This window comes from Hyperolius riggenbachi, chromosome 2 (genome assembly GCF_040937935.1).
Source record: "Hyperolius riggenbachi isolate aHypRig1 chromosome 2, aHypRig1.pri, whole genome shotgun sequence".
NCBI lineage: Eukaryota > Metazoa > Chordata > Amphibia > Anura > Hyperoliidae > Hyperolius > Hyperolius riggenbachi.
This window is the reverse complement of record NC_090647.1, coordinates 84325820-84347489: the sequence shown is the minus strand read 5'-3', so window position 1 is coordinate 84347489 and position 21670 is coordinate 84325820. Positions and strand designations below refer to the sequence as shown.

General features: G+C 44.6%; 1 protein-coding gene across 2 annotated transcripts in view; it reads left to right on the top strand.

Moving 5' to 3' along the window:
* The first annotated feature begins 5280 nt into the window (after window positions 1–5280).
* Window positions 5281–21670, top strand: part of LNX2 (ligand of numb-protein X 2) — a 186030-nt gene continuing 169640 nt past the window's right edge. For both annotated transcript variants that reach the window (XM_068266998.1, XM_068266996.1), the window contains exon 1: window positions 5281–5452. The gene's annotated coding sequence lies outside the window, so the exon portion shown is untranslated. The remainder of the gene's footprint in view (window positions 5453–21670) is intronic.

Sequence of the window (21670 nt, the reverse complement as noted above, 5' to 3'; positions counted from 1 at the left end):
AAACCTACCAAGACAAGGCCGTCCACCTAAACTCACAGGCCATACAAGGAGAACACTGATCAGAAATGCAGTCAAGAGGCCCATGGTGACTCTGGACGAGCTGCAGAGATCTACAGCTCAGGTGGGGGAATCTGTCCATAGGACAACTATTAGTCGTGCACTGCACAAAATTGGCCTTTATAAAAGAGTGGCAAGAAGAAAGCCATTGTTTTTTTTTAAAGATTCTTTTATTTTGAATATTTTAGAAAAGGTACATACATACAGTAAGGATTTCCATATAAATCCCGCCACATACAGTATAAATCAGAGAAGGTAATGGTACAGTACAGGATATGAAAACCAGAATATATTCCTAGATGTCTTATAGACCGTGTTAGGAAGGACCACTAAACAGTGTGGTTCCGTCAAACCAATTAAAAGGGAAATTACCAAAACATCAATTCTATAGCCCGTGACAGTCTATTTAACAATGGTCCTTTTGATGAGGTTAAGACTCCCCATTAAGTGTAAAGGCTACCGAAGGGTCAGTACCGGGCCCAAAGGGATCATACACCGGTAACCGACCTCGACTATATGGTCCGAAAGCCATTGTTAACAGAAAAGCATAAGAAGTCCTGTTTGCAGTTTGCCAGAAGCCATGTGGGGGACACAGCAACCATGTGGAAGAAGGTGCTCTGGTCAGATAAAACCAAAATGAGGAGTCGGAGTCGGTGGATTTTTGTACCGACTCCACAGCGCTGCTTCCCCCCCCCCCCCTCCCCTCTACGATTTTGTACAAAGCACTTTGTAAGTGCTTTTGCGGAGCGATTCTGTTTTTATAACTCTTTCACCCGGAAATGAATAAATACAATGTATTTATTCATAACAGCGCGAATGCAATCGCCAGATAATGGCCGGGAATATAGTAAGCATCACTGATAAACAAATTACAGCCATAAAAGTTTTCCTGGCAGAATACAACTTATGAGGGCAGTGAGAGATAAAATACACAAACTATTGACCTTTTTCTAACTCTGGGACAATTAATAGGCTGCCACTGATTAGAGACAGCAAAGCATTCAACCTTCTTTGTAAATGTTTAAATATAAAAGAAAAAATAGTTTATCTCTGTTATTTTCACCTCTGGTTCACTTTAAGATTCAAAGGGCTTTGAATAAAATAAAATAAATAAAACCAAGTACAATTGCACAGATGCAAAAATGATTGGGCCCTTAGTGGGTGCTTTGTGATTTGTAGTGTAAACAAGCGTATAATGCATACCTGACACACAGCATTTATGTGTTATTATTTTCCACATACGGAAAGGTCACAAGACAGGTTGCTATGGCCACTTGAAGGGACTTCTGAAGTAAAGGGGGATAATAAATAATGCATAAACATCTTTCAGTCCCCTTCCCCCATCAGTAGTCCAGTGGCCATGCATGGCTGCCTACAACGCCAAAGAAAAAAATCAATTTCTGTACGTCAGTGCTTAACATCAATAATATGTGCATGAGAGAATATATACAGGTGAAACTGGAAAAATTTGAATATCGCACAAGAGTCCATTTATTTCAGTATTTCAACTTAAAAGGTGAAACTAATATACTGTATGAAATAGGAACCCTTTGCAGGTGTTTTGGATTAATGAGCTGATTAGAGTCTGACACTTTGAACATTATCACAATATTATAATGTTCTGAGATTGTGATTTTGAGGTCTTCATAAGCTGTAAGCCATAATCATAATAATATAGCAACAAATAAAAGCTTGAAATATCTCGCTTTGCATGTAAGGATTCTATTTCATATATTACTTTCACCTTTTAAAGAGAGTCTGAAGCGAGAATAAATCTCGCTTCAGACCTCATAGTTAGCAGGGGCATGTGTGCCCCTGCTAAAACGCCGCTATCCCGCAGCTTAACGGGGGTCCCTTCACCCCCAAATCCCCTCCGTACATCGCAGAATCTCTTCCGCATTGGGGCAGGGCTAACCGCCGCAGCCCTGCCTCCCGCGCGTCTATCAGACTCGTACCTCCGCCTCTCCCCCGCACCTCTCAGTCTTCCTTCACTGAGAGGGGCGGGGGAGAGGCGGCGATGCGCGTCTAATAGACGCGCTGAGAGGCAGGGCTGCAGCCGTTAGCCCTGCCTCCAGGAAGAGCAAAATTTACAACCAATTTGGTCGTTGATTTTGCGGGGGGGGGGGGGGGGGGTTTGGGGGTGAAGGGACCCCCGTTTAGCCCCTGCTAACTATGAGCTCTGAAGCGAGAATTATTCTCGCTTCAGTGTCTCTTTAAGTTGAAACACATTTGCACGATATTCTATTTTTTTGAGTTGTATGTATGAATGTTTGTGTGCATTTATTTTATTTAATTTTTCAGGGCAATGATTTTGCGATGAACGGATGTTTTCACAATATCGTGTAACATCATTTTCATTTCCTTCAGAATCTGATGTCCATCCTAGCTATCAGCTCAGAACTGGCAGAAACCTGTGGGACCCAGGTACGTCCATCTACTGTCTAGAGATGTCTGGCCAGAAGAGGTCTTCATGGAGGAAATACAGCTAAAAATCTGTACTTCCGACGCGGAAATAGCGCAAAGTGACTCAACTATGCACCTTTACGCTGCAGTGAGCACAGTCTTACCAGATGGGACAGATGAAGGGCTAGTGCACACAAAAATCGCTATTGCAATCACTCGCGCTTAGCGATTTTCTGAAGTGATTTTCAGAGCGTTTTTTTAAATAAATGAGCAGTCTTGCTCATTCATTCAAGCTGAATCGCTCCAAAAAATGCTACATGGAGCAGGTTTGCGATCTTAGAAAAATCACTACGCTTTTGTGGGAACATCTTCATAGGGTTTCAGTAGCCAATCGCTTTTCAGAGCTCTCTTGGTGTGCACCAGCCTGAAGACTGGAAGAACATAGCTTGGTGTTATGAAACTGTTTCTGCTAAAGAACGCAGATGTGCGGTCCCAATGTGGAGTTAACAGTTTGAATCCATGGATCCAACTTACTTTGTGTCAGTAGTTCACACTGATGGTGGTTTCCGGTGTCATGGAATGGGAAATCCACAGCATGAATGCACAGCTGATAAAATCTGTAGGTGCGGCCTGATGCAATCATGTCAGCATGCACCAGGACCCTGCAGAGATATTTCCAGCATCGCTTAGAATCCACGCCATGAGGAACTGAGGCTGGTGTGAGGACAAAGGCACACAATATTCAGTGTTACGAATACAGCGCTAACAGGACCTCTACTGCAGGAAGTGCAAAACAATACAGCCACAAGAATGCCGCTGACTCCATTCAATAAGCCGCAATCCCCAAGACTAGCAGTCATACTACAAATACAGAATGCTGGAATACAGAACAGGAGATGATATTGTTGTAAACTGATAAAAATGAACACTTTTTATGTAATGTTAACCATACTGAATAACACTAGAAACAAGCATACAACTTATTTTGTCAGATCTGCCAATAATGTCAGAAACACCTGACCTGCATATACAGTGGCGTAGCTAAGGTGCTATGGGCCCCGGGGCAAGTTTTACATGGGGCCCCCTAAGCACTCTATACATAACAATTGATACGGCGCACCAAACCCTGCCAATGGCAACTACAGTATCAGAGGTGCAAGAAGGGGATGGGGAACAGTTTGTTAATGATTTTCACTATTCAAAGTATCTATAGAAGTGATTATTATGAGCACAGGACCAATAGGGAGCTAATACTGTAGTTGAGGGAGGGCCCTTCGGGGCCCCTCTGGCCCAAGGGCTCCGATACGGTGGTTACCTCTGCAAGCCCTATTGCTACGCCCCTGTGCATATGCTTGTTCAGGGTATATGGCTAAAGATATTCGAGGCAGAGGATGAGCAGGATAGCCAGGCAACTGGTATTGGTTAAAAGGAAATAACTATTGCAGCATAGTGACATCATGCGCAGTGCGCTCCCGGCCACAGGCACATGCTGTAGGATGCGCACAGCCTGGCCTGCTTAGTAGTGCTACTCTGGTGATACGGAAGAGGCTACCGGAGGGGAATTTAGGTACGGTGCGGGGGCAGAAAGGAGAATGGGGCAACAGTAGGCAGGGGCGTAACTAGAAATTACTGGGCCCCCCTGCAAAAATTTGGAGGCCCCCTCCCTCGGGCCTGCTCAGGGCTGTTTTGGGGGGCTGCAGGGGTCGCAGCATGAGGGGAAAGCATGTCCACACAGTTCCTTGTTCTCAATTATCACACACTTTTATCGCTGGGCACCCAATCTAGCATGTCAGCCCGACATCTTGCAGCATGTCCAATCAATAGATGGGAGTAATTTTGTCCTGAAACTGGCTGCATTGTCGATCAGGTATGTTTTTGATAGCATCGTTTCTCATTCCGATACCAAATAGGTACATGTATGGCCACCTTTACAGATCTGGCATGCCAGATAATTAAGCAATCTCGGCACAGTAGACACCAAGACACACGTTAGATTTGCCGCCTTGGCTGAGAACAGTCCCATGTGTCTTCATACCAGGGCCGGGCAGAGGCGAGAGAGGCTCCAGCCTAGGGGCGCAGTGTAGGAGGGGGCGCACAACTCACTCAGCTATCATTCCCCTATTGTGTTTGAAGCAGAGAGAAATAAGAAAAGGGGATACATGGCAGTGACTACAAGCCAGATAACTAGAGATTAAGGTGTTGGGATTGGGGGCCATGGGGCGTATCTTAGTCTAATACCAATCAGTGTGTGACGGCTGGGGTGGGAGAGATGGATGAGCGCACTTTGATCGATGTCTCAGCCTTGGGTGCTGGAGGACCTTGTCCCGGCTCTGCTTTATACTGCCTGATTACAGCTTGGTCTGTGTTTGTTCAGTAACTTCAAAGTAAAATTCCTAAATTTAAACTTTCTTGGTCAACAACATGTGTACTATTCTGCCCTCCCAGATTTACTGTTGATGATTATGGGCCGTGACTATAACAGTCATCATTCAGACCCTGTATATATTGTTATCTGCTAACATTCCAGTGCAGGCTCTTCCCTATTTGGAATTCACATAAGGGTACTGCAGGATCCAACACACCTATGACATCACATAACTCCAGCGTAAGTAGACCAGCCTGAGCTTTTAACCTGTCACTTGCTCTTTACCAGGCTACAGCAACTGCAGGAGCAACCCCGAGCATCCTGCGCCCAGCCCATTGGTTCGCAGCGACTGTCAGTCAAGAGCATGGCTGGCTTTCTCTACTAGAACGGGGCGGGTCTATCGGTTGCCTCGGTAACCATAGTCTGGGTTGAGCTGCAGCGGAGCCTTGGCAGGAGTGTGTCAGCAGCAGTAGCAGTAGCAGCAATAGGCGAGCAAGTGGGAAGGAGGGGGTGACAGTTACCTCTCCCACTCAGGCATATTGAGATAGCAGGACTGTCCTGTGCTGATAACACAAATGCATTTGCTCTGAAGGCAGGACTGACTCGTTGAGGATATCACAGGCAGGGGTGAGTTAACTTTTGTACATATATGGTGGAGGGGAGGAGGAGGGGGGTCAAGGGGGGGTCTATGGCTGATTGATGCAATAGGTGTGGGGGTGTGTGTTCTGTGCTGTGTCTGTGACATTGGGCAGGGCTACTGCTCAGTGCACAGCAAATGGACTAAACAATCCCCCTGCTCCCTTTGTTTATCCACATCTGTGATTTGCACTAAACAACTGAACCATGTACATCTTTCCTTGTCTTACAACTAATGACTTTAGTTATTTTTTTTCAAGTGACAGAATAGGCTGGAAAAAAATTGATATGTGTAAGGGCAGCCTTGGTGGGCATTGTGAACTTTCAGTGGGTATGACATATATGGCATTTGGGCACCTTGGTGTATGGCAAAGTTGAGCATTTTAGTGAGGAGGTTGTTCAATCACCTATGACTGTAACCAGACTGTATAGGGAGACAGTAGAAGTGTGAATGAGAACAGACCCTGCAACCTACACACACACAAATAAAATGTATGGCTTTGCTAGCGGTGTGCTGAGCTTCCATACGCTGCTTGCCATCCTTCTGCCAAGCGTCCAGCTAATTGCACAAGATTGGCATTGCCGACCTGCCCAGTCAAGCCGGGACACACAGCAATTAACTGTTGGGAGAATGACACAAGCCCTCACAATAATCCATCCAGAAGCCACTCTGGCAATGCTTCTTAGCCAGTACACTGGAATCAGTCATTCCTAATTGAATTCTTTTGTTGTGGTCTCCAGGCAGTGTAGCCCTTTGATGCAGTAGGTACCTGCAACCCATTGCTAGTGCAGCGTTTGGTTGGTGAGCAGCGCCGGGTAATTGCCACCAGTCCCTAGGAGATATGATTAACAAGTGATAATTGTGTGTTTAGCGAAGATGCGCTGATAAAGGCAGTGGGAAGAGGGGTCTGATGGAGCTGGTTCATCTCATTCTCTGTTAAGGCATTGACCTGCAGAGTGTGGTGTGATGAACGTGCTGCATATAAAGGGTTAATTCCTTTGCCCCATGTGTGAAAACCACAGGAAGGATCCACTTTCTCCTGCTGGGGTCCTGCCTGTAAGATGATCTGAGGCAGCAGCTGATCTCTGGGTGCTCAGAGGTGATGCTGGGATTGGTGGCTGAGGTGCGTACCCTGCTGCAGACCAGGGAGATGGCTGCTGCCAAAACACATCACACTTATGGAAATATTTATGTTGCCGTCTTTCGTGGATCAACCTCAAACTTTGAAATGCTGTATTGCCCCCCGCTTTCCGTCGTAAAAGTGAATGAGGCCATCTCTTTCCGATCTGTTTTTAACTGCTTTATAGGTTATTAATATTTTTTACTTATATAGTCAACATCTTTCATAGCACTATACATAGTACAAAACAAATATTGGGGAACATATATACATGAGACCTTCAAGACACCGTACAGTCATGACATTCAGTAATACTATTACAAATACATGCATCGTTAATGAGGAGATTGAGATATCACTTAAATTGGTACACGTTCATATGGTAAATTACAGCAAAATGAGAAACAATAGGAGGAGGTCCCTGCCCTTGCAAGCTTACAATCTAGAGGGAAGTGGGGAGGAAACACAGGATTAGTGGATGAAGAAGTTAAAGGATACCCGAACTGACATGTGACATGATGAGATAGACATGGGTATATACAGTGCCTAGCACACAAATAACTATGCTTTGTTCCTTTTTTTCTTTCTCTGCCTGAAAGAGTTAAATATCAGGTATGTAAGTGGCTGACTCAGTCCTGACTCAGACAGGAAGTGACTACAGTGTGACCCTCACTGATAAGAAATTCCCCTTTCTATCTCTTTCTTGCTCTCAGAAGGCATTTTCTGTTAGGAAAGTGTTTTATAGTTGGAATTTCTTATCAGTGAGTGTCACACTGTACTCACTTCCTGTCTGAGTCTGGACTGAGTCAGCCACTTACATACCTAATATTTAACTCTTTCAGGCAGAGAAAGAAAAAAAGGAACACAGCATACTTATTTGTGTGCTAGGCACTGTACATACCCATGTCTTTCTCATCATGTCACATGTCAGTTTTGGTATCCTTTAAGTTCCAATGGTACCTATAGCAACTTATAGGCTTGTCTGAATAGGTGTGTTTTTAGGCCTTGTTCACATTATAAATCGCCAGTGCTATCGCAAGCGGTGGCAAATTATAGGGCAATTTTGTCAGAGCTTCTCCAAGCGCTTTCTGGGTGATTTTCACTTAGAAAAGCGCTTTTATAAGTGCTTTTCTAAACGCTTTTGTTGAGTGAAGATTTTTTCACTTCGTAACGTCAGTCAGGAAGTAAACTCTTTGAGCTGGAAATGAATAAATACAATGTATTTATTCATAAAAGCGCTCGGAAAAAAGCAATTCAAAGCGCTTTTTCAAGCAGTTTGCGATTTCCTTATACTTTATATTGAATCACAAACGCTCTAAAAATGGTGCAGGAGCCGTGTTTGCGATTCAGTAGAAACGCATCGCTCATGTGAGAACACTCACATTGAGCATCATTGCACTAGCACTTTTAAAGGGGTTCTGTGGGGGTTCCTGAGGAGAAAAACTGCCACTTACCTGGGGCTTCTATCAGTCGCCCGGCATCGGTAATGTCCCATGCCGTCCTGCTCCCATCCGCCGTTCCCCGCAGCCGGCACCGGGCTATTATTCGTCTGTCACACAGACGAATAATGCGCACTGCCGCGTCTCGTCATCTGAGGCTTACTGCGCAGGCGCAGTACAACGGAGCCTTGTACTGCGCTTGCGCAGTAAGCTTCCGATTATGTAGGCGGAAGCGAGCGGTGCGCGGCCACTGTAGCGCAGCCGCAGTTGGATCCCATGCCGCACAAGACCGGGGCTGGCGGCAGAGAATGGCAGATGGGAGGACGCCGCCGTGGGACATTACCGCTGCAGGGGGTTGATAGACGTCCAAGGTAAGTGTCTGTTTTCCTCCTCAGAAACCGCTAACAGAACTCCTTTAAGGCGAATTTTAAAATCGATAGCGCTTAAAAAAGAGCAAAAACCTGAACTCTTGCACAGGACAGAAGGAGAACATAGAGAAATGCACCCTGTAGGTATTTAGGGCTCTTTCACACCCAAGCCCATTTTCTGCGGTGTAACGCAAAGTCGAAACTTTGCGTTAAACAAAGGTAAAATGAAAGTCCATAGACTTTCATTTTACCTTTCGCTCCTGACAGTGCGTTGCGGTTCGACGCACCCGGGAGCTTTTAATCGTCGGGAGCTGGAATTTGAATGCATATAACGCGTGCAGGAGAACGGCTCCTGCACGCGTTGTAGATGTGAAAGAGCCCTTAGAGACTTTATCCTGTCTAATTCCCCCTCATCTGTGGCTGTAATTTGATCTCTCAGCAGTGTCAATCAGGAATCTCCTCTGCCACGGCAGAGCAGCTAATTTGTAAACACAGAATGTTAAAGGGGTTCTGTAGGGGGGGGGGGGGGGCTGAGGATACAAACTACCACTTACCTGGGGCTTCTATCTACCCCATGTAGCAGTAATGTCCCACGCCGTCCTCCTCCGATCCGCCTTTACCTGCCGCCGGCCCCGGTCTAGCGCGGCATGCCGTCCAACTGCGGCTGCGCCGCCGTGACCGCGGCCTGCTCTCTTCCGCCCGCGTCATTGGACGCTAACTGCGCAGGCTCAGTACAAGAAAGCTTCGTACTGCGCCTGCGCAGTAAGCTTCCGATGACGCGAGCGGCAGCGCGCATTTTTCGGCTATGTCAGACGAATAATTGCTCGGTGCCAACAGCGGATCGGAGTAGGATGGCGTGGGACATTACTGCTACATGGGGCAGATAAAAGCCCCAGGTAAGTGGCAGTTTTTATCCTCACCCCCCCTACAGAACACCTTTAACAATATGTCTGCTTCCATGAAAGTAGGAAGTAGACACACTGCAGATTTATTTCCGGATTTCAAGAAGCTGTAACAAATAATGTTTTTCATTATTATGCTGCTGCGTATATTTTAGAGCAGAGAGGAAGTTTTGAGTTCAGGTCCACTTTGATTATAGAATCAGGTCACACATGTCCATCGCGGTGACAAGATGCAAAGCTTCAATGGTGCATGACTTTTCCGGACACTGCATGGAACATAAACATAGTATAGAAAGAGGACATGTCCATTACTATGGACACCAACGGATGTGGATGGATACACCGCATTGTACATTGGCAGTGGCTGGATAGTGTACTGGGAGACCTGGGTTCAAATCTTGGCTCTACATGTTCAGTAAGCTGCACCTATTCAGTGAGGAGACTTTGGGCGAGACTCCCTAACACTGCTACTGCCTATAGAGTGCGCCCTAGTGGCTGCGGCTCTGGCACTTTGAGTCCGCCAGGAGAAAGGCGCGATGTAAATATTCTGTGTCTTGTCTACATCAGATCTGCTGTGACCATCCACATCAGGAACCCCAGCAAGTGTAAACCTAGCCTTAGGGCCCATTTCCACTGTGCACGGCGTGTGTCTCTTGAGATGTTATGTCGACACAGCTGGGATGTGAGACGCACCCAAATCTATCTAGCCATGCCATGCAAGCTATAGGGATCTGCATGCATTCTCCGTTTAGTTTCTGCATGTAGTCTGATTTTCCTCCCTGCATATGAATTGGATGGCAGCCTCCCAGCTGCAAAATGTCCCGCTGGTGCCCGTGCTGTGCCCCTGGGGTGACTCCTGGTATCACCCCGGTTACTGCGAGTGCTGTACCATGTGGCCTGCTGCCATGTTGTGCAAGCACTTGGTAACGGGGGTGACACCGGATGACGCCATAAGACAGGTAATAATTTGAACAGCACGGGCATCAGTGGGGACATTTTACACTTGGGGGGATAGCAGCCAGGGGCCCGATGCGTGCGCCTGTTGTCGCAATTTCAAACGCAATTACCGCCGCACAGCCGATCGAGCACTTTCAACTGAGGTTTTCCAGCATGCTCAATTTATTCATTTGACCGATTTTGGCCCAAAACCAATTGAATCATTGATCTAGTGAACATGTTGTGGCTGTGATTTTCATCAGATTCGATAGAAGTATTGAATCGGAAGGTCGATTGTAATGCAAAATTGCTAGATGTAAGGCCACCTTTATAATATTATAATGGCATAACACTATGGTAGGGATCAGGTAATAATAATGACGGAGGGGCCTCGTCCTGCGACCACAAATGACAAACAAACTGCATGCTTGAGAAGCATCCTATATAATAATAGGCAACTGTCCCTGCTTTCAGCAGGGACAGTTGCCTCTGTGTAGCTGGGTCCGTGCTTTTTGCTACTGCGCATGTCCGCAGCTTGGACCCAGCCTCACACAGACAGGAGGACAGGGCCAGGGAGCCAGGCGGGCGTGTGAGCGGTTGTGCGGCAGGTGCGCGCGCATGTCGGGTGTGCGGTGGGTGCGCAATACATGCGGCGACGAAAAAGAGACCCTAGAGCCTGTTTTTAAACGGGCTTGGGTCTGCTAGTATAAGGTGAAACCCCATGTGTCTGTTGTGATGGCTGAGCTGCAGAGCCACCGGTGAACACTGCATATGGGGCTTTAAGCAGCCCGTTTTCACGGAATAAACACTAGTAATGGCTGTCAGTTTGTCCTATGAGGTACATTCCTATACTGAGTATGTTCCTGGTGACAGGGAATGGTCTGCGGACGAAGGCACCACAAAGAAGATGAGCTGCTGAAGGCCTTTGTGACTCAACACGTAGGTCTGTTAAGGTGCTTGTTAGTATTTCAGTGTCACTTTGTATTCAGCGCCATGGCAACCACGTTGTGTCACATAAAAGGTTCACTGAAACCATCAAAGGGCATTTTCTATTTTTTTTCCCCCGTCGGTCTGATCATCAATCTTCTCTCAAACTTTTTGTTTCTTGCATTAATTAGTTTCAAACATTTTTTACTCACATCTGTTTTCATTTAATCAATTAAGGAAACATTTATTTTATTTTATACTCACTATATCTTCTGAATATTTCTCCACACGATCACCTCCTTTACGTATATAACCATTTGTCATCTTTTTATCTTTTTACAAGGCTTTCAATCCCTTTGTTGTAGTATCATCACACTTCTTACCCATGGGTTGGAGGTATTGTGGTTGGTGGCTTCATGTTAATGCTGCTGAACAAACAGTTACTGGAATTCTGCAGTCATGTGACAAGCGGTGCAGGGAGAGAGGAGATTAACCTGACAGATGCAAGTTGAATTAAGAAAGAAAGAATATTTTGTGTGTCAGATAAAAGCAAATGGCTGTTACTTTCTGGATGGCCCTCTTATTTGTGGCACCAATTAGATTCAATGTGGGAGTACCTGATAGTATACTGGTAAAATGTGCTTACCAATCAATACTATGCGATGTGACATAATTTTCACTGATGCTTTTGGTGCTTCCCCCTGTCAATGGCATAACCAGTTCCCCTATTTCTTATTTACCTTCTACACACCTAACCATAACCTACCCCAACATTAACCCCTTCCTGATGTGTAACCTTAACCGCCTAATTAAAAAAAACTAAACTGACTTCCACCTACCTTAACCCTCCTAATCTACCGTATATATACTCGAATACAAGTTGACCTCATGTATAAGTCGACTCCAATATACAACCCTCTTATAGAGAATCTGTAATCTAAAGTTTTTACAGCAAAACGCATATTATTCTATTCATTAATTTCTCCTGTGCCCCTCTGTGCTGTTTCTGCCACTCTCTGCTGCAATCCTGGCTTGTAATTTCCAGTTTTAGGCAGTGTTTACAAACAAACTAACCAGCTTGTGATAGGCTCACATAAACAGAGTGTGTGAGTCATACAGCGGTGTGTATCGCTTCTATCCAATCACAAGCAGCCCTGCACATTCCACACATTCAAGCCTTAGCCCAACAGACACAACAGAGGAAAGGAGATAAGATTTATTACAGAGACAGTGCAATTTGGAAATGCTGCAGTAAGCCAGAGCACATTAGAACAGGCAAAGGAACTTATAGGATAGAAGAAAATTTGTTACAGAGTCTCTTTAAGCTGGAATTTTTTATTGTCTCAAGTACCTGTATAAGTCTACTCATCAAAGTTAATGGTTGCTGTTGGGGACCAGAAAGAATTAACATCTGCACTTGGGGCCCAGGTTAATGACTGCACTGCATACAGTATTGCAGCCATTAACCCCTCCTGGCCCCCAAGGGCAGCATTTATTCACCCCACACCCTCCTGCAGCCCAGTATTTCCTCCCTGCCCTTTTCCCCATTAATTGTTGTGGCCAGGACTTAGAGACCTGTGCGTTCTTGGCATTTCCTTTATCAAGAAAGTGTCACTTATCACTGGGTAAATTGCTGCAAATGGGAATGTCAATGATAGTACACACATTGTAATACAAGAGGAAGAAGCAGTGCGGCACTCCATATAATTCAATTCAACTGTGCAGTAGAAGGGAATGAAAAGCAAAACTCTCACCACCTTCGGCCGGATCCTTTTGCTGTCAATCACTTAGGGACGTGTGCTCCGTCAAGCTATAGGGAAATCTTTGTGGTAGAAAGAAAGAAATATGTGCACCTTCCGTCCTCAGTTGCTCCTGTTTATTTCAGCAGTGACTCAATCCATCACATCGGATCCATAGTTACAGTACTACAATAACATACCGGCCTGAGTGGCGATGGTGGTGGAGGAGGTGGGTGGCGGGCAATGGTGGGGGAGAGCAACTGAGGACGGAAGGTGCACGTATTTCTTTCTTTCTACCACAAAGATAGTACACACATTACTCAGTGTGCTCAGTGCTGCCCGTGACTTGTGTATAAGTACCCCTATACTTTTATTTAGTGAGTCAGACCTAAAGTTCTAGACTTATACTCGAGCATATAGGATATATCTTACCAAGGTGAAAATAAACTGATAGATAACCAATTGTATCTACCCTACGATTCCTACAAATGACTTTTTGAGATATCCCACAGTTTTTTTATTTTATGTTTACATCTACTTTTTATGTTCACATCTAAGTTTTGTTTACATCTAAGTTTTTAATGCTTCGTTGTCTCTGCTCAATGACACAGTCTTTGAATTTTGTCACGCGCTCCACAGTATGGAGCCGCCTGTCTTCGGGAGGATTCGGCTCCCGGAGGCTTTGGAAATTCCCCTGTGGCGGGGGATTCAAACGGGGAAGCTAACACTGCACCAAGGGCAGCAGGAGAGGAGAGGGAAGGTTATATAGGGCCTTCCCTCTCCTTCTCTCTGGCTTTTTTTTTTTTTAAGCAGGACTTCCAATGACTTTATGTATCTTTTTATATTTTGTTATTTTAGGAAACAATCCAACTCTTTTTGAAACAATCAAATCAAATATCACCTTTTTTGCAGTTGGAAAGAAAACCTTTTCACTTTCAACTGCAGGGGGTGTGCTTCTTGTGATTACCTCCCACTGAAAAATTTCCCTGAGTTTCATTTGCGACATTAGGCACTTATAAGCCTAAAGTTATGTACTCAAGACCAGATGGATCAGGGATCTCTGCGTTGTCGGAAACGAACGATCGTGTAAACGACTCTTTGACATGAATGCTGCAAAATAAGGCGAAAGTCAATAAGGGTCAGAATGATCCTCCTTGATTTAATCCTGTATCGCCGCGGGTGGCATGCGTTGTGAAACATCGTTTATCAAATTTTCATTAAATGATGTTGTGCGATATTGTGAGAAAGATTGCTCGTGCGAAAAATCATCCTGAAATATCGCGTCATCGGTATGTGCCTTTTTAGATGCTAATTCTTACTCTGGACATCTTTTCTTTTCCAGACAAATGTACATCTTGCAGTTCAGTCACAACTGAACTTGCTGACTGCCATGCGATCACTGCTTAGCATACGAGAGACTTGGGCTCAGGATACAGCAGATAGTCAGCTTATCCTGCTCCTGCACAAGTCCCGGGGGCGTTAACTACTATTCCCCCTCCAGGTCCACGTGGATAGTGGGGAATGATGTAATTCGGCTTCCAGCTATTGCTGGCGGCCGAATTAGTGTTTTAAAAGTAACTTAAGCTCCGTCTTCTAACGGCGCCTAAGTTACTCACTGTGTGCCGCTATAGCCATAATTCCTATTATGGCCTATGGTGGAGCCAGCTGCGCCCAAATATCCTGCGCTATAATCCACGTGCCCACGCTGCTTATCCCCTACTTTTTGGTACTTTTTCTATTGCAGAGTACTGAAAAGTTATTTTTAACAGAAGATGCAAAATTATCTCCTAGGAGAAAACTTAGGTAAAAAGGTGTATTGGTTAATGACCCGTGGCCCAAATGCAATTAAAGGATAACTGTAGTGAGAAGAATATGGTGGCTGCCATATTTAATACCAGTTGCCTGGCAGCCCTGCTGATCTATTTGGCTGTAGTAGTATTTGAATAACACCAGAAACACGCATGCAGCTCATCCAGTGGCTAAAAGTATTAGAGGCAGAGGATCAGCAGGATAGCCAGGCAACTGGTATTGCTTATAATAAATATGTCAGCCTCCGTACCCCTCTCGCTTCAGTTGTCCTTTAACTTCTCCTAGGAGATATTTTTTCATCTTCTATTTAGAGTACATTTTAAGCACTTTGCATTTGAAAAAGTACAAAAAAATAGGTAGAGACCTACTATCAAAACTATTTTAAGTATTTTCTTGCTTGCTGGTGATTTAACCACTTCACAACGGAGGGGTTTTACCCCTGAAGCACCAGCGCAATTTGTACATTGCAGCGCTGCTTCCATTCATTTTTTACTGTGATATGATTGGTTATTGGGGACTGGGGTCCCCATAACCAATCATTGCACTGCAGAGCGGGGGTGTGTGCGCGCGCGCGCGGGTCGCGGGGGCGCGCGATCGCGCGCTACACGTTTGTTTACATTAATGTGTTATCAATGGAGACTGCTTCTGTTTGAAGCAGCCTCCATTGTGTCCGCAATCGGCGCGTCTAATTGGATTTAGGAACGCTTGTTCCTAACATCCAATTAGTCACCTGCTGTGCTGGCTGGCTGGAGTGTGCGCGCGAGGTCCCCGCCCACTCCCAGCCAGTAAACAAATAAGTGCGCCTTTCTCCGTCCCTGGGGGTGAAGCAGTGCGCAGAGGGACGGAGAAATTTAGCACTGGGGGGTCAAGTGGTTAAAATACGTTTTATTGACAAGATTGAAAATATCACTTAGGAGAAAACTCAGGTGAAAAAGTTAATTGCATATGGGCCCATGAATCTTCATAAGTGAACGGGTGAGGAGTGATCATGTGGCATTGAGAGACAAGCTTGAGTGACCTGCAGGTATTTTTCATATGACTGGATAAGGCAGAAGAAAATATTTTCATGGGGAGAACAGCTTGTGTGAACTTGGCACTGTACATACCCATGTCTATCTCATCATGTCACATGTCACCTCGGGTATCCTTTAACCACTTAAGCCTAACTGGACGAGAAGTCTCGTCCAGTTAGGCTGCGCGCACTCCCGCGGGTCGCGCGTGCTCCCGCGGCCCCCCCAACCCCGTGCGTGCTCTTACTACTGGCCGTTAGCCCAGCGATCAGTGAAAGGGATTATAGATCCCTTTCACTGATCGGACCTCCCCGGAGAAAAGCCGACAGCGTCTCCTCAGACGCTGCGGCTTTTCTGACTTCAAAAAGTTCCCCGTCTTCATTCTTCTTCCTGGGAGCGAGATCGATCGCTTCCAGGACTTTTTGACTGTGGCCATCTTGTGGCCAAATAGTAAAACTACACCACATACATTTTTACATTACACAGATACACTTTATTATAATAAAAATTACCTGTTTACCTCCCACACCAAAAATTACCCACACACAATTTTTAATTAAAAAAAAAAAAGAAAAATTACAATTAAAAAAAAAACAACAACACATAACTCGTTACCTAAGGGTCTGAACTTTTTAAATATGCATGTCAAAGGAGTATATTAATATATATTTTTAAAATTATGGGCTTGTAAATAGTGATGGACGCAAATTGAAAAAAATGCACCTTTATTTCCAAATAAAATATCGGCGCCATACATTGTGATAGGGACATAATTTAAATGGTGTAATAAGCAGGACAAATTGGCAAATAAAGTACATGGGTTTTAATTATGGTAGCATATATGAATTTCAAACTATAATGGCCAAAAGCTGAGAAATAATGATTTTTTTCCATTTTTTTCGTATTCTTCCTGTTAAAATGCATTTACAGTAAAGTGGCTCTTAGCAAAATGTATCACCCACAGAAAGCCTAATTGGTGGCCGAAAAAACAAGATATAGATCCATTCATTGTGATGAGTAGTGATAAAGTTATTGGCAAATGAATGGGAGGTGAAAGTTGCTCAGATGCAAAAAAAATTCTACCCTGTGGGCTTTAGTGGTTAAAGTGGTCTGAAAGCATTTCTACTTTGTTCTAAAAGATTCCTCACAGCTTGAAAGGTACTATCCCAGAATTTTTTTTTATCAGAAATGGTTGAACAAAGCACTTTGTCCTGCTATTCAGCTTCAAATCCGCATTCAAACTGGAGATAATAGTATCTGTGTTTGCATTCCAATGTTGATACATGTGTGTAAACACAGTGTAACAGGTGAAAAGGAGCTCTCTGTGAAGCTCTCTGTGCTTCAAGCACGCAAACAGCTCAGAACAGCTAATTAGAAGATGTTAATCTATAATAAAAAGCAGTTTGAATAAAATGCAATGCCAGCTTTTAGGGCAAGATAAACTACACTTTGGAAACTTGTAATTTGTAAACAGACAATATTACTTATGCACAAAAGCAAATATGATAACTGTATGAGTAATAAAAAGTAGGAAAACACGTTTTTATTGAATGTTATGTCGGAGTTTCAGAAGTGAACAGGGCCTTTAACCTCTTGAGGACCGCAGTGCTAAACCCCCCTAGTGACCAGGCCATTTTTAGTAAAATAGGCCACTGCAGCTTTAAAGAGTAACTGGCAGGCTGCAAAAGCTAATTTAAACCTCTATTCTTCTCCTGTGTTAAACAGTTTAGAAGGAAGCCAAAAAGGCAATACTGAAGTTAAAAATCTCTCTTACTTTTGATGTGTGCTGAACAGCAAGGCTATTATTCCCAAGCTCTTAAAAGGACGAGAGGCCGCATAACATACTGCAAAGCATTCTGGGGCTACTTCTCCCCACCTTGGGTCCTCCCCTCGGCTGCTAGTGAGAAGTTACAGGCTCAAGTTACAGCAGCTTGTAATGCAGCCCAGCTCACAGCACTGAAAAATCACAGGGCAGAGTATACTGCATGAGTCCGCTATTGTTCCTAGCCACATGGCTAATTAATATTCACTGCACAGTAGTGTTGTCCATTAGGATCTTTTTTGTGAGTCGAATCATCAGGAAGCAGGGAGGACATGACGACACAATTGGCTTCATAGGAGACAGACAAACATAGAACCTGCCATGAGCTGTCAGGAGCATCATTCTCTACAAATACTATATAAAAATTCTGTGAAATCCAAACCTGGTCAGTGAAACGCATATGTAATGTAAGTACAGCCAATCTTTAGCTACTGATATATGTGTTTTTTTTCTCTGAGACCTTATACCTAACAGCTCCTCTTTAAGGCCAAGCTGCAGGGCCGCACAACACAGCACACAAGTGATTCCCCCCCCCCCCTTTTCTCCCCACCAACAGAGCTCTCTGTTGGTGGGATCTGATCGCTCCCCCATGTTTATTTATTTTTTTATAAATACTATTGTTAGTGTTTTTAATAAAAAAAACACTGTTTATTTAAATAACTTCCCTCCCCTCAGCCAGCCAATTACGGCGATCGGCTGTCATAGGCTTCTGCCTATGAGAGCCGATCGCTTTCTTGTCCCCCAGGGGGACAGCCGTGTGACACGGCTGTCCCCAGTACAGGGCTGCTGCTGATCGCAGCTGTACATGTAAATAGACGGCGATCACGCCGTCTAACAGTCTCCCGAGCAGCAATAGCCGCTCGTAGACTGAAGGCGGGGCGGAGCTCCGCCTCCCAAGCAGGAGATGCGCGCGCAGCCTGCGCGCGATCTCCAGCATTAGCTGGCCCCAGGACTTTACACCAATCGGCGTTAGGAGGTCCTGGGGCTGCCGCCACGGCCACGCCCATCAGCGCGACGCGGCCGGCAAGAGGTTAAAGGCTTGTACACACGGACCAACCAACTGCCTGATTATCATCTGACTTTAGTCTGTTGGACGATAATCAGGCATGGGTACGCGCACAAACGACTAGATGAGCGACTGATAACAGGTGGTTTCCCAGATCCAACCGTCAGAAGTACTCACACAACTGTTGGGCTGATATGTGCAGTTGGTCATGTGTGTACAAGTCGTTTGAATGACTTATACTTGTCTTGAATCCAGCTCATGAGCATAGATCTTCATCTGCAGCAGCAGAAGTGACTCACAAAAAATATGTTGGAATGGTCTACAGAGTTGCTGGTTTGAGTTCAGCTGTGGGTTATCTTTGATGATCTAATGTTTTTCTCAGTTCATTTTGTGTAAATTTTAAAGAAAGAGTGTCCATGGGAATGGAAATATAGTTATTCTTCCCCTCCGTGCTGTGTAAGTGCCACTGTTCAGCAATAGGGCATCATAAGAAGACTGGGCCAGTGGGCCTCGCCCCGTGGTGTTCCCTATGTGTTCCCAATGAGTGATGCAATGCACTGATTATGTTTGTTGGGGGAGGCGCAACCTATGACTTCACAGCTGTTTTTGTCAGTAGCTTTGACACTGATATCCCGGCCCTTCTGGCTTACCACCCATCCATTTGTAGCTAGAATAGGAAAAATTATATTTGAGTTTTTAAGTACAGTTATCCTTTTAAAGGACCATTTTTTCCAAAAATAGTAGAATGTAAGATACATATATACTCATACTGAAGATATAGGCTTCGATTCACTAAAGGGTGCTGACCTAGTTAGCACGCCTGAATGCTTTGGACGTGCAAACTAGGGTGCTAAGTAATTTGCACGTCTAATGCTGTCAATGATCGTGTGCAAAATGTCGCACTGGTGCGCGCGAAATGTCACACCGTTCGCTTGTTAAATAACTTAGGCTATTTAGCACACGGACGGTGCGACATTTCGCGTGCACCAGTGTAACGTTTCGCGCCGTGCAAACTTTGCAATTAGCGCCTACAAAGTGCCTTTGCTTGTGCTAAGGGGCTTTTCACTGGTGTGCTAACACTTAGCACCCTTTAGTGAATCAAGCCCATATACTCATAAAGAAAGAACAGGCAGATAAGGACTGCTGTAATTAGCAGTAGCAATGAGCAAACAATAGCTTTCATGGTGGGGATAGTACACTGTACTTCAAACGAGTTTAGAGAGTTACACTTGATTACATTCACACCTTCCCCTGGATAAATAACAGCAGAGGGAAGGGGAGGAGGAGCTAAACCAGGACAAACTGCAGAAAAAAAAGCTGCTTGAATCCCTTTGATTCCCCCCTCCCCCCCCAAAATTAGCCCTAGACTGCGATACATACACTACACTACCCATACATAGGCATTAGCCTATGTATGGGAATAAATTGTGAGCCGTTAGGAAGGACAGTTAAGTGATGGGTCTGTCCTCTGTACAGCGCTGCACTAGATCGCAGTGCTGTATACATAAATATTTGCTTTTTTATTGGTTATTTCAGCCTGCCAGCTCTTATCGTGGCTGGTAGGCTGATCATGCGGCCCTGCTTTGTTTACAGCAGGGAATGCTTGCTTGTTCCCTGCTAATCTTGTGAGGAGCGAGATGACGTCAATCAGTGTTAAGCGGTCCTAGGGGCGCCACCCTCCTACCGCCGACCGGTAGGAGTCTCTAAACATTCCTCTCCTTCTAACATCTTCAGCGGGCGATATTTTGGCTATACAATAGCTGAAACACCGTGCCAGAAGTTAGCATCTAGTCACACTAACCTGACATGGCATTCTGGCTATATACAGTTGAAACGCCTTGCCAAATCCTCGCAGTTCATTACGATAAGCTGGCACTGCCTATCTTTAACGTGGAGGGATGGTTATAGCCAGCGGCGGAAGTACCCATTTCCAGTATACTCAGTACAGCTGCTTCCATCATGTTATTTTAAACAGCTTGTGTTATTCAAATGAAATGGCTGGTTTGGCGCATTGTTTTATTTCAGATCTGTGTCGTTTAAACGCAGGTAAAGTGTAAATTCTCTTCCCGCTCACTTACCAGGCACATTATCGTCAACTGGGAGCTATCATTTTTTGTTAGCGCTTCCATTAGCTATAACGTAGCGGCGTAGGTGACAAATTCGAGTTAAAGGGAACCTGAACCGATAATTTAAAATTATTTAAAATATACACATGATGTACCTGCAAATGAATACTACACACTTACCTCACCATCAGTTCCTCTCAGAAGCTCACCATTTTCTTCTTATAACGATTCCTTCCAGTTCTGACAAGATTCTGTCAGAACTAAAATATACAGTGGGATGCGAAAGTTTGGGCAACCTTGTTAATCGCCATGATTTTCCTGTATAAATTATTGGTTGTTACACTAAAAAATGTCAGTTAAATATATCATATAGCAAACACACAATTGGAGAAACTCACTCCCAAACAGTTCTCTGCTGCTTTATAAAGCCTGCAGGCTGCTTATAAGCCAATGAGAAATGCACACATATGTAACACCTAGCTTGCAGTGATTATTCAAACAGAAGCTGAGCAAGTCAGCCAGTCAGTTGGAGAGGGCTTCAGTTGCATATAGACAATGGCTATATGACCAGCAGGGGGCACCAGCGTGCAGGATATTCCCTCTCATCTGCCCCCCTCCTAACTAAACTGCATGGGATACTAAAATAAAATTTAAAAACAATGGTGCATGAGCCAGCCTGGGGCCCCGGGAACTCTCACTGCTCGGGCCCCAGAACCAGCATCCAACACCATATGTGAGCGCAGCCAAACACTTGGAGCTGCCACCCCCAAGGCCTGTCTCCTACTGCTCTATAACTTACCTTTTAAATTTTTAAATATATCATATAGGAGACACACAGTGATATTTGAGAAGTGAAGTTTATTGGATTTACAGAAAGTGCGCAATAATTGTTTAAACAAAATTAGGCAGGTGCATAAATTTGAGCACCACAAAAAAGAAATGAAATCAATATTTAGTAAATCCTCCTTTTGCAGAAATTACAGCCTCTAAATGCTTCCTGTAGATTCCAATGAAAGTCTGGATTCTGGTTGAAGGTATTTTGGACCATTCCTCTCTACAAAACA